General features: G+C 45.7%; 1 long non-coding RNA gene across 1 annotated transcript; it reads left to right on the top strand.

The window, feature by feature from the left end:
• The first annotated feature begins 4,251 nt into the window (after window positions 1-4,251).
• On the top strand, window positions 4,252-13,085 carry LOC144890866 (uncharacterized). Its single transcript, XR_013622541.1, has 3 exons — window positions 4,252-4,393; window positions 11,693-11,741; window positions 13,023-13,085. It is a non-coding gene; the product is annotated as an uncharacterized LOC144890866 (long non-coding RNA).
• The last annotated feature ends 391 nt before the right edge of the window (window positions 13,086-13,476 follow it).

Raw genomic sequence — 13,476 nt, 5'->3', positions numbered from 1 at the left:
TGCGTCCTCACCTCTCTGTCTTTCGTCTCCATTACTTCTGTCACCTCTTCCAACTTCTTAGTCAACCCCTCATGTGTACCATCTGACATTCCTTCTGTGTCGCTATTAATTCATTTTTAATGTCCTTTTGTGTCGCTTTTAACCCCCCGATTATTGCAGTGTTCTTTTCCACCTGGTCCACGAGTTCCTTTTGTCCCACTGTCAGCTGTTCTACTCCCCTCGTCAGACCCTCTATTCCCCCCTGTAACCTAGCCGTATTATTCCTCACCTCTTTCTCCATACGCTTCTCACCTCGCTTTACCTCCTCGCGTACCCCCGAGACCTCCTCGCTTACACCTCGTCGTATCTCCTCCTTCATCTCCTCCATCGCTTTAGTAGATGCCGCCCTCATCTGTCCTAATTCATCCCTCTGGGCATCCAATTTGGTTTCTACCCCGATTTTCACCTCCTCTATCTGCTCTCCCATTTGTTTAATTTCTCGGGCGGATTGCTCCCCTATTTCCCTCAATTTGTCTTCCATCCTATCTTCTAGCCCCCTTAACCCATTTTCACCCCCTCTATCTGATTCTCCTGGGCAGCCATTCTATTTTCCACCCCCGTTAACCCATTCTTCACCCCTTTTATCCCGTTGTCTAACCCCTCAAATTTACTGTCCAACCCCTTAAAATTATTGTCTAACCCCTCAAATTTATTTCCCATTTGTTCGCTGGTACCCCTCGCTTCGTCCCTCATTGCCCCCATTTGGCCCCCCATTCTGTTTTCCATTCCTTTGAAATTATCGTCTGTTTTTACCATAAAGGCCATCATCTGTTTCATAAACAGGTCCAAATTCATTGGCATCTCGGCCTCGGCTGCTGCGACCACAGGCGTGGCTAAATTTGGTGCTGCTACACCCACGTGCGCGAGGGCGCCATTTTGCGCGCCTGATACTCCCTCAACCACCTCCTCATTGCTCTCCTCCATTTCTTCCCTCTCGTCCTGGGTTACCCCTAATCCCTCTTCTAGCTCACCCACCTGCATCCGATCGCCATGACTAGCCATGGCACGATTTTCAAATTTACGATGTTAAATAAAACTAAATTTTGGCCCACTCGTAATTTGAGCGCACTCAGCGCTTCAGGTCCGAATCCGACACTCCTGACACCAATTGTTACGGACACGGCTAGGATGTTATTTGCCGAGCGGAATGGCCGCCGCGCCCGAACAGTTACCCCGACTAAACCCGATTCCTGGACGTTGGCCAAAATCGCGCCACAGATATTCAATGGGGAAAAGACTAAAGCGAAGGATGTGAAGAAGAAGAAGACAGAAGTAGGGAATACGAATATAATTTATTTACTATTTACAACCAAAAGTAACCAAGGAGAAGGAAGGATAATAAAATAAAAACAGAAGAATTCAGAGACACAGTGCAACGCTAGCTTACCTACAGTCTTAATTAAACCCAGGACAGAACAAAACAAAAGACAGACTCATGCGGGGAATGATGATAGGAATGGCGGAGGTGGATGGCTGGAGGGGGAGGAAGGGTCAGGTCCCTGCAAACGGCAGGGCTGGAGGTGGCAGCTCCGACTCCTCGCGTTCTTGGCGGGAAAACCTCGGTGGCGTCGATGCTCCAAGCTGCGGTTCGTGCACCAGCTGCGGTCCGTTCACAAGCTGCGGTCCGTTCACAAGCTGCGGTGGCTCAGGGATCCTTTATTCAACGCCACTCTTCTCAACTCCCTCAACAACTCAACTCTTCTCGATGGCTCGTCTGGGATCATCTCTGGTCATCTCTTTTGGGGAGCGTCCCGCGGCGGGTTATATAGGCCACACCCTCGAACCTTCGCGAACCTTCCCGAGCGTTCTCTCTCCGCCCTCTCAAGCCAAACCCCTTGTTCTCGGTTGGATGAGCGGGGCCGACTTACTCCTCCCCTCTATGACGAGGTCGGTGACGAAGTCGAGACACGCCCTTCTTCCCCAACCTTGCCTCGTGGCCAATGGTGGGTGAAGAAAACCGCCCAAAATGCAGTTGGCAATTGCAGCAAAGTGGACGGCCCTGGCACTTGAAGATGCCATGTCGGAGGGATCTACTCTTATTTCACTTGGTGCAATGGAGTATTTAAATTAATGGACGACACAGCCTTACACTATACACATAATAAGGATATAAGCTACTGAACAGGGGTATTATGGTGTCCTTCATGTATGCTTTATGGAACTAAACTACGGGAACGCCCTTTGACCTTTATACAACACTGGAGCAAGGAGGGCGTTATTTTAACAACCATTTACTATACAATTTTAAAAAACAATAAAAAAACACAATCCTCATATCCACAACAATATAAAGTAGCATTATGTACTGCTTAAATGCTGGTACCTTATCTAATTCACTGTTTGTCATCATATGAATGTGCCTACAAATAGCCTCTCGTGTCGCGTTCATATTTCCTATATTGGCAACATACCGATTAACAATGACAGCCATCTTGAAATTCAATATGGACACCATCAACCTATGTTAAGAAACTAATAACAGTATTTTGCATATTTGAGAATAATTTTGTACATAATGATGCTTTTGAAATGAGTAGAGTACTCAACTTTGTATTTAATTTAGAGAGGTATTAAAAAAATACAGTAAAATTGAATCTTTGGCAGCCATTTTGTTTTCGGCCATTTTTGAAGCTTTTGCCTTCATTTGAGAGGGTGACAGACAGCAAAAATGGAATCAGCACACCCAAATTATGATAAAAAAAGTGGTCTGTCAACTTTTCCCCAAAAATGCTTCTAGGATTTTATAGAAGCACATTTATCAGATTTCCGACCAGTCTAAATGAACTCACCTGTGGTGAGTTTCAGGTGCCTGTAATATAAAAAATCACTCATTCAACCAGTTTGAATGGATAAAAGGAGTCATTCTGCTGTTTTGTATCACTGTTTGTAAAAATTCTCAAATAGCCCAAGATTTGAGGCAGGGGAGCCAACCTAGATACTTCCAATGATGAGAAAAGTCCTGCAATCCATCATTGGTGCTGATGTTGTCATTCCTTTTTCAAACAGCGTGATCTCTAACCATCAGTTTGGATTCTTTTCTGTGATGTCCATCTTGTTTATCCTGTGCACCCCGTCCCAGCCCTCTCTTCCACAGATCTCCTGATGTCCATGTTCCCTACTGTTGTTGTGCTTCCCTATTTCCCCCCTCCTCCGTCTTGGCTCCTGGTCCCTTTATTATATTATACATGTGTTGGCTCTTACACAAGCCTTGACTTCGTATCCAAAAGATAAAAAAGGCAAGGTCGAAGCTTGTGCCATCAGACCTCACCCTTTATATAGAGAAAAGGAGGAGAACAACAATTGCTTGGTTTCTACACCACTTTGATCATGTTGAAATGTTCCAACAGCGTGCTTCTCCAAAATGCCTTGTCGGTGAGGCTGTATTATTACAAAAGCATGTGGACGCATCCGTAAATGAATCGGCTTCTGTAAAGCTGTTGGAAAATACTGGCAGCTCGAAGATTGAGTTGGATTCAAGTGGCATCACCTGCAGTAAAGGAAGACAGGTATTCCATTTATTATTTGCTTTGTGTACGAACAGAATGTGGTTTCTCTTTGCACTCTTGGACGTATGTTCAAGTATAATTGGATGAACTTCTGCCTTGTGAGGCTCCATATTGGGATTTACACGTGACACTTGTGGAGAGAATAAATTAAATGGGATAGTTTTTTTAAAAAATAGCAATGGTACCCGGCCCCTCCTCTCACCCATTTCCCTTCCTTATCTTGTCTCTCCCCTGCCTCCTCGCACCCCTCCCCTGCCTCTTTCCACCCCTCCCCTTGTCTCCTCCTACCCCATCCACTCTTTCCCTCCCTCATCCACTCAATCCCAAGCCTCTGCCCACCCCAGCCCTTCTCACTCTCACCGCTTCCCCTCCCTCCTCTCATCTTCTCCGACCACTTACCCACCCTCTTCTTCCAGACGGCTGCCCCACCCTTTACCCACCCCGTCCCTCAACACTCCAGCCCTAAACCTTCCCCTTCCTCCTCCCCTTCACCCACCCTTCATCCATCCTTGTTCAACTCTCCTCTCCGGGCAGTGTTTGTGCCTTGATTTAATTGCAACTGAAATTTGCTAAGCTCTGGAATATCTTACCCTGAGCCAAATTTCGAAATTTAAACTGTGGGACTGAGCTTGGCAACAAAAATGTTTGTTTTGCAGAAAGAAAGCACTGACTTCTCAACATGTGAAAATGCTCTCTTACTGAGAGATAAACAAAAAGGGCTTCTTCGAAAACATTTCCATGATAACAAGAATATCAAGAACGATGTAGAAAAAGAGCTGGAAGACTATTTGAAAGCTCGAATGAATGAAACAACATTTTCCCCTCTCGACCACTTGAAGTTTGCAAGGGTATGAAGGCTTTGCTCAAAAACTACATGCTGTTATTTATGTGAATGTGCTGTGTTCAAATTTCAACACTGAAACCTGAAAAACTTGTGAATCTTATAACTTAGATATATTAGAATGAATTTGTGTGTGAGTTGTCGGAAAGTGATCAAATTGCGCTCGTTAATGTCCATTTGGATGCTGTTACAATGGTAAGAGTCAGACCAGAGTTCTGATCCAAATCCTGACTACCGATGTTGCGGTGGACCGAAGGTCGACGTGTGTGTAGTTTCAGAGAAGTTAAATCTTCCACCCGGACAGATGGAATTTAGCGATGCACAGTCTTCAGGGACCGTACGCCATCCACCAGGAAAGCGAAACAAATCTTTACTTCGATTTCTGAGATGTATAGCTGTAATGAGATCTCTCACTTCGTCTGTCTGAAAGGACATGGGCTGAGTGATGACCCAGGACAAACTGTTTGTTTTAAACCTCCTAACGAAGGTTTGGCCCCATGGCTGCGGATTTTGACTCATCTTAGTTATAATATTCCAAGTCCGAAACACATCCCAGGCCGACATGCAAATCGTGGGAAAACAGAGTTTATTGCAAAACGTGGTGGGAATCACAACAAAGCAAAGGCAATGATCAGTAAATCTTTCTCTAATAATTTCCACGTGCCCCAAGACGTTGACGCCCCAAGACGTTGACGGCTGAAAGGGATACCTTATCCCATCGTACCACGAAGAGAAATACAGAAATATATCATGAGACTGAAATAACCTGGTCCCTGTGGGATGATTGTGGGGGTGACGATGTCTGTCCTGTCTCCACAAGAGAGATCACAGGTTTAGTGGTGTCCGGACTTGCGATCAATGCACGTGTGTGCTTGTCATTGTGCAATGCGTGGACTGGCAATGTCAATGTCTGTTCACCTCTCTCTCTCTTTCACACAACCCTCTCCATCTTCCAGCTTTTTCTGCGGGACTGGGGCTGCGCTCTTGACTATGAAAATGACAAACTTTGACTATGGACTCACACAGCTCCCAACTTGACTGTCGAACACCTCCACTCTCAACTGTCGACAACTCGTTTTCCCCCACCCATCGGCCTTTTATTACCCCATGACTGTGCATCACTGTGCTCCCTTTGGTTCGCACCCCAGCTTCCTGTCGCTTCCAGCGGCTATAAAGGCTTCTCTGAGCTTTGAATTTCTCAGACCGCCAGTCTCGGTGTGACTCTTACCTTCGCAGGGTCGTGCTTTTTCCCTTCTTCTCAGAAAGGGAGGGTTTGTTTATCAGCTTCTGAACCCATGTCGTATCATTTTTACACAGAAACCACACACTTGTGCTGGACGTTTATCTTAAGCCCATTACCCCCAATGACCGTTCCTGCAATAATACCATGGAAATGCTTTGAAACTTATCTGGCCTGCGAAGGAATGACAGCCAGATCAACAATGGTTATTTGGCCAAGGCAATGATAATGACTGGTCATGAAAGCCTTAACATTCTGCCAATTTCAGATGACATCAAATTTTCCTTTTCCCTGAAGACCTAATCTCAGATCATCACTTCAGCTTCAGACCTGGTCATTCTACCCTGGAGAAACTGCTTCTACTCTCACAAAAATGGATGGAAGCCCTCAATCCTCGACATGAGATCAAGGTCGTCTCTCTGGACATAGTATCTTGAGCATTTGATACATTTTGACACCCCGCATTGATCTCCAGACTCTATTTATGGCATCCAAGGCCACCTCCTCTCATGGAGCACTGACTTCCTCCACTCCCATCGATGGCGTGTAGTCCTTAACGGGATCGTATCATCATGCTTTGTTTTCTTGTTCCTCATCTTCAACAGTAATGTTTCTGATTTCCTGGAACATCTTTCTTCTATCTTTGCTGATAATTACACCTTCTGTCGTATCATCTGTCATCCTGCAGACCCAAGGCAGGCAGTAGCTTCTTCCCTCTCTTTCGTCCTTGATAGAATGCTGGTCTGACACTTGGAATATGTATTTCAACCCTGACAAATTGCACACATTCACCCTGTCTATCCAAATGTACCATATACCATATATACTTCCGATACAAACTGCTTAAATTGAATAAGCCACTCAAACTTTTGGGCCTCACCATCAGCCATGATCTTTCTTGGACCGATTATATTTCCAAGATGGCCTCCAAAGCCAGCCGACCGGGCTTCTCTTTCGTCTTTGAAGGTCTTTCCCTGGCCAATATGAACTTTTGACAACACATGAGTTATTCATTTCCAGTTTGATGGAGATCCCCTTTGGGCTGGTGGCCTCATCTCACACCTTTCCCTTCTTGATGCCGTGGAAAGCAAGGCCCTCAAAATGATTGGGAATTCCCCTGACAAAACTGAGTGATTATGCCTGTTTCTCTCACATGAGCTTGGTGGCATCTCTGCATTCTACTGCCTTCCTTTTGGTCGTGCACCCTCTGCCCTCTCTTGGCTTTGCCTCTCTCAGGTTTTTACAGGTTGTACCAAGTCTGCCAGTAACCCTCTTCTTGTTGAACCTCCAAAGTCCAGGCTCACTGGTCACCTATACTAATTTGTTCCTCTTGTCTCTCACATGTGATACCATCTTCCAGAATATATTCAGTCCCATTCTTCCTTTCAAGGCTTTAATACATCTGTTCACCACGATCTCAGGACATCTCCCATCTATTGGCTGCTCATCTATATATTGTACCTCAAATGACTCCATCCCCAAGCACTCCCTTTTTCCAGGTTCTTGTGATTTCTCCCCCCCCCCCCCTCCCCTCGACCTCACCTCTATTTTTTGTTGTTGTTTGTAAGTTATTATATGAAGGAATTGTTTGTAAGGACCAGCAGAGAAGATAACTGAGAAGGAAGTTCGGGAACCTATAACAGCAATGAAGAGTAGAAAAGCGGGAGGGCCGACGGGAGTTGTGGGACATATGTTGAAGGCAGCAGGAAGTTGGGGTGTGAGGAGAATGACAGAGATCTGTAATCTGGTGGTGAAAGAAGGCCGCATTCCATTGGATTGGGAACTGAGTAGTGAGTACCCTCGTCCCTCTATACAAGGGGAAACCTCGACTCTGATTCTGCAACTGGACCTGATGGCATCAGCCCACGGGTCCGAAAATCCTGTTCTTCCGCTCTTTCACTCCCTCTCTCTGTTCTCTTCACCCTCTCTTTTGCTCAAGGTCATCTGCCATCTGCTTGGAAATCAGCCAACATCACCGCTTTGCACAAAAAAGGTGCAAAAACAGATCCCAGCAACTACAGACCAATCAGCCTTCTCCCAATTATCAGCAAAGTCATGGAATCCATCATTGCTTCAGATATGAAATCTTTCCTCTTCTCCAATGGCTTGATCTCTGATCATCAATTTGGTTTCAGACCTGGTCACTCTACTCTGGACATGCTGCTTCTGCTTTCTCAACAATGGATGGAGGTCCTCAATGACAAACAGGAAATTAGAGCTGTCTCCCTTGACATATCACGTGCCTTCGATACGGTCTGGCACCCCGCTCTGCTCACCAAACTCTCCTCTTTTGGTATCCATGGAAATCTCCACGCATGGCTGGCGGACCTCCTCTCTAGTCGTAGTCAACGTGTGGCCCTGAATGGGTTTCTCTCATCTCCTCTTCCTGTTCAGGCTGGAGTTCCCCAAGGCAGTGTTCTGGGCCCTGTGCTTTTTCTGGTCTTCATCAATGATCTCTCTGACTCTCTTGAAAATCCTCTCTATCTCTTTGCTGATGACTCTACTCTCTGTCGCTCCATTCCTCATCCCTCAGATCGGCAGTCTGCAGCCTCCTCACTCTCTGCAGACCTGGACAAAATCACAGACTGGGCAAACAAGTGGAACATGTCTTTCAATCCTGACAAATCTCACACTCTTACGATGTCTCTCCGAAAAGACCGACTGGAAAACCCTCCCATCTACTTTCTGAATAATCCTCTCCAAGAAGTTCTGTCACTCAAGCTTTTGGGTCTCACTATCTGCCATGATCTTTCCTGGGAAAACCACATTTTCAAGCTGGCCTCCAAAGCCAGTCGCCGACTGGGCATCCTCCGTCGTGCGAAGTCCTTCCTTGGCACACCTGAGCTCCTCACCACATACAAGGCTTTCATCCGCAGCTCAATGGAATACTGCTCTCCCCTCTGGGCTGGTGCTCCTGCCTCACACCTAGCTCGTCTTCACGCTGTTGAAACCAAAGCATTCAGAATCATTGGAATCTCCCGCGATGAAGCTAACTCTAAGGGCCTCTCACTCACTCACCACAGGCAGGTTTGTTTTTTGGTTTTTTTGTTTTTGTTTTTTTGTATACTGAATCGAGGCTCGTGAAAGAGCTAACATTTATTTCACAAACAAATCAACCAGACAAACAAAATATACAAAAAGAGGGAGCGGAAGACAAGATGGGGAGAGAAGGGGAAGCACACAACCACAACATTTGAGAGCAGGGAGAAGTGTGGGAGGGAGAGGGCTTGGGGGCAGGAGGCGTGGGGGGGGGGGGGGGGGGGGGAGAGGAATCAAACACATGGGGACCGAAATTAGTGGGGGTAGAAAAGATCAAGGTTTTGGATGGGGGAGGATAAGAGATGGTGGTGAACAGCTGTTTTAAAGACCTGGAGGGTGGAGTGGGATTGAAGAGAGTGAGGGAGTTTGTTCCAGAGGCGGGAGAAAAGAGGAATGAAGGAGTGAAGGTGAAGAAGGTGAAGTTGGTGGTCTTTCCGTCTTCTACCGACTCCTCTCTGGCCTTGCCCCCCCAGCTCTCTGGGCTCTGTCCAGCAAATATTCCTACAGGTCGCACAAGATCTGCCTGCAACCCTCTTATGGTTAAACTGCCAAAATCAAGACTCTCTGCTCACCTTCACTCCTTCATTCCTCTTTTCTCCCGCCTCTGGAACAAACTCCCTCACTCTCTTCAATTCCACTCCACCCTCCAGGTCTTTAAAACAGCTGTTCACCACCATCTCTTATCTTCCCCCATCCAAAACCTTGATCTTTTCTTTCCCCGCTAATTTCACCCCAATTCCACTTTTTTGAAATACCAACTTCTGTCCTGGGAAGTCCTTGGTGTCCTTGTGTTTTATACTTCTCCCCCCCCCCCCCCCCCGTTCCAACGCCTCCTCCCCCCAAGCCCTCTCCCTCCCACACATCTCCCTGCTCTTAAATGTTGTGTGCTCTCAAGTGTTTGTGTGCTTCCCCTTCTCTTGTCTTCCACTCCCTCTTTTTATATATTTTGTTTTTTCTGGTTGATTTGTTTGTGAAGTAAATGTCAGCTCTTTCACGAGCCTCGATTCAGTATACAAAAAAAAAAAAAAGAAAAAAAAAAGTGACCCTCTGGAGTGTGGCTCGTATCGAGCAATAAAGTTATTCGAACATGGAATGAAGGTATTGGAAAGGGTGTTGGAGAGGAGGATACGGAAGAAAGTGAAGATCGACGAAATGCAGTTTGGGTTTATGCCAGGAAGAGGAACAACAGACGCGCTCTTTATTGTGAGGCAGTTGCAGGAGAAGCAGAAGAAGTTGTTTTTTGGGTTTGTTGATCTGGAGAAAGCATTCGATAGGGTTGCACGTGAAGTAGTGACATGGGCATTGAGGAAGTTAGGAGTGGAGGAATGGTTGATAAGAGTCGTGATGGCAATCTACGAGGAAGCGTGCACAGCTGCAAGGACGAAGGACGGGAACAGTGGTGAGTTTGAGGTGAAGTTGGGAGTGCATCAGGGGTCAGTACTAAGTCCACTACTATTTGTAGCTGTGATGGAGGTGCTGGCTCGGAATGTAAAGGAGGGTTTACCGTCGGAGTTGTTGTATGCAGATGATCTGGTGTTGATTGCGGAAAGTATGGATGGACTGAAGGAGAAGATGAACAAGTGGAAGGAATGTATGGAGACAAAAGGTCTGAAGGTGAATATCGGAAAAACGAAGGTGATGGCAAGTGGTAAAGCATGTGGTGAGGTGGAAAGAACTGGGAAGTGGCCGTGTGCTGTGTGCAGGAATGGTGTCGGAGTGAACTCCATTCAATGTACAATGTGTGCAGATTGGGTTCATCAAAAATGTAGTGGTCTGAGAGGGCCATTAACCAGTGTGGCAGCTACATTCAAGAGTAAGGTGTGCACAGAGAGAGCTGCAGATGGAGGAAATGTTGAGTTGGATCTTGGAGACGGCGTGAAGCTGGAAGGTGTGAAACCATTTTATTACCTCGGAGACACGTTGAATGGAGAAGGTGGATCAGACTCGGCAACAGTTGCTAGATTGAGATGTGCATGGAAGAGGTTTCGGGAATCGAGTGGCGTGCTGACGAGGAGGGGAGTGTCGTTGAAGCTGAAGGGAAAGGTGTATGCTGCATGTTTGAGAAGTGTTATGATTTATGGGAGCGAGACATGGGTAATGAACGTAGAGCAGCAACGAAGGCTGGAAAGGGTGGAAATGCGAATGGTTCGGTGGATGTGTGTCGTATCATTAAGAGAGAGAGGAAGACAAATGATGAATTGCGGAAGATGATGGGAATGGAGCCTGTGATGGATGCTGTGAAGAGAAACAGGTTGAGATGGTTTGGTCATGTGTTGAGGAGGATGAAAGTGACTGGTTGAGAAGAATGATGGAAATGAATGCAGAAGGAAGTAGAGGACGGGGAAGACCGAGAAAGACTTGGCTAAAGATGGTGGAAGAAGAAATGCGGGCAAGGGGGTTAACAAGGAGAGATGCAGAAAATAGGACAAAATGGAGAAGATTGTCATGGGGCCTGCAAGGCTAACCCCCATTCTCGCAGGGAAAATGGCCTTAAAATGCCTGTTGTGGTTGATGTTTGTAAGTTGTTGATTGGTTTGTTCTTTTCTGTTTCCTTCCCGCTTCCCGATTCCTCTTCCTGCTGTGTTTCATTCAGCTTCTGTAGCTTGTTCACCCCTGTGTCCTTCTCCCCCTTCCTTTGAACTCACTCTCACTTATACTCTGCTTTTATCTGCATTTCCATTTTGTTCCCTTCCAATCTGCTCTATCGCTTCCGCAAGCCCCAATGATGCACACAAAAAAATCCGAAAAATAACAAGTATGTTTGGGCTTTAGAATATCACAGGCCTACCTATGATATGAACCACCACCAACAACTCCACCACCACCATCTCTTTATGATTTACCCATACCTTACGTTTCCTGTCTTCCATGCACAATATAATGAAACGAAGTACTTGGGAATGCGTTGATGTTCTTCAGGGCTCAGCAGTGGATGTCGAGTTGCAAGAGGTGTATGTATAGCTTTGATTTAACAAACATCACAATATTATCATTATTCTAATTGGCATTGTGTGTGTTCATCTGCAGCTTCCATTGATACCTTTGTCAAAAGAAGCAGACTCTTCAGACAAGAAACGTAAGAAAAAGTTTAATGTTGTTATTTGGAATTTTTCAGAGGTTTAATTTCACAATGCAAGCATTTTGGAGAGAAGTCCACATCAGGATTTGAAGTAATTGTTCATTAGCCCCATCGATCTCCCAGGAACGACCCAGATATATTCCCCACATCCAGGATGGTGTACCCCCGCTCTCACCGATTCAGGGCCACGACAGATTAGAGAGAGAGAAGGAAGGGAGAGAAGTAAGAAAGGGAAGAGACGAGAGGGAAAGGGCCAGTCAATGGGGACCGATCGGCTCTCTGACCATGACCGTGCTGCCCTGATGAATCTGGGCAGCGGGGAAGAATGGGGAAGATTTGGCCCCCGACTTGCGTTGGGGGGTACAACCACCGAGAAGAAGCCTCTCCAATAGTTGTCCTATGACTGTCTGCATGATAGATAGTTGGCAAGCCAGCGTTTGGTGTTGTGCATGTTTGTGTTGAGTATTTTGTTTGTGGGTAAGAGTTTTGGGAGGGCCTCAAATTTTTTTGCTGATGTCTATTGTCGTGAGAATAGTGTTTTGGTGGTTTTCTGCTGTTTAAGCCATCCAAGGTGTTTTGTGTGAGGTTTGTGAGGAGAGTGGTGGTGGAGTAGTTTAGTCTGAATCCATGTTGGGTGTGTGAGAGTGATATGTGTGGGTTTGTGAGTGTAAGTATTGGGTGTTCTGTAACTTTGGAGGGTGTGCAAAGTAATGTGATAGGTCTTTAGGAGGCTGCTGTAGTGGGATCTTTGTTTGGCTTCAGGAGGGAAATGATTTTGCCAAGTCTCCAAATCTGGGCAATTTTTGAGTATTGGTCAGAGAAGTTGCTTAGATTTTTTAAGGGCTGATGTGGCATGTGGTCCAAGGTGTTTTAAATGTAAGCCTTTGCCCAACCTTGAGCAGTTTGACCCAACAAAGGGAGTCATTTTTGAGCCACTGTGTGCTTCCCACTTTGGACTTCTGGACACTACTCTGCACAGAGAACCGAACCAAGCACCCGCACCTTTGACGTCGCCTCTTTAGGCACCGCTTCAGGGGTGGTGCCAAAGTTGTCTGATACTCGTAGCCTACCCCTGATACTTGTAGTTTCAGACAGAAGTCAAACATTATCCAGACTGGCATCTGAGGCAGAACAGACAAGACCAGGTGTGTAGATTACTCCCTGTCGCGTATCACGTATAATTAATATTAGTTTTTACCAGAGACTAAAACATTAAATATTAATATTAGTTCTTATATTAATATTGTTTAATAGACCCTTGTTTATTTTTATCTCCAGGGGAAAACCATACAGATGACGTCTCTGCAAAAGAGCAGATCTGCACCAATGGAACGAGCAGCAGTGCAGTGGAGATTGCTGAAGAGTTGACCAGCCCGGCTGATCAAAAAGAGCTTCATCCAATGACGGTGAATATTTTCCTTTCCACCAGCAATTAACTAATTTATTGAGCAATAATTCTCTTTTCCTTACTTACTTTAAGAATTTCATTTCCGAACTAATTTCCTTTAACTAAATGAGCATGATAGTTTTTTTTCTTCCTCCTTTGTGCTCATCCTCTGCTCTTAATGACGAAGCCTTCATTTATTTGTCATCCTTTTATCTCCTGTGTGACTTGTAAATGAAAAATATTCTGGATTTTGCCTTTCGGAAAATGATGAATGCAAAAAGATCTGTCAGCATAAATCGACTTCAGCGTTTATGCCACAATATCTTAGTTTTGAAGGAAACATCA

Source organism: Myxine glutinosa, chromosome 2, assembly GCF_964187855.1.
Source record: "Myxine glutinosa chromosome 2, kmMyxGlut1.1, whole genome shotgun sequence".
Classification (NCBI taxonomy): Eukaryota; Metazoa; Chordata; class Myxini; order Myxiniformes; family Myxinidae; genus Myxine; species Myxine glutinosa.
Note: the sequence above shows the minus strand (reverse complement) of the source record. Positions and strands in the feature narration are given on the sequence as shown.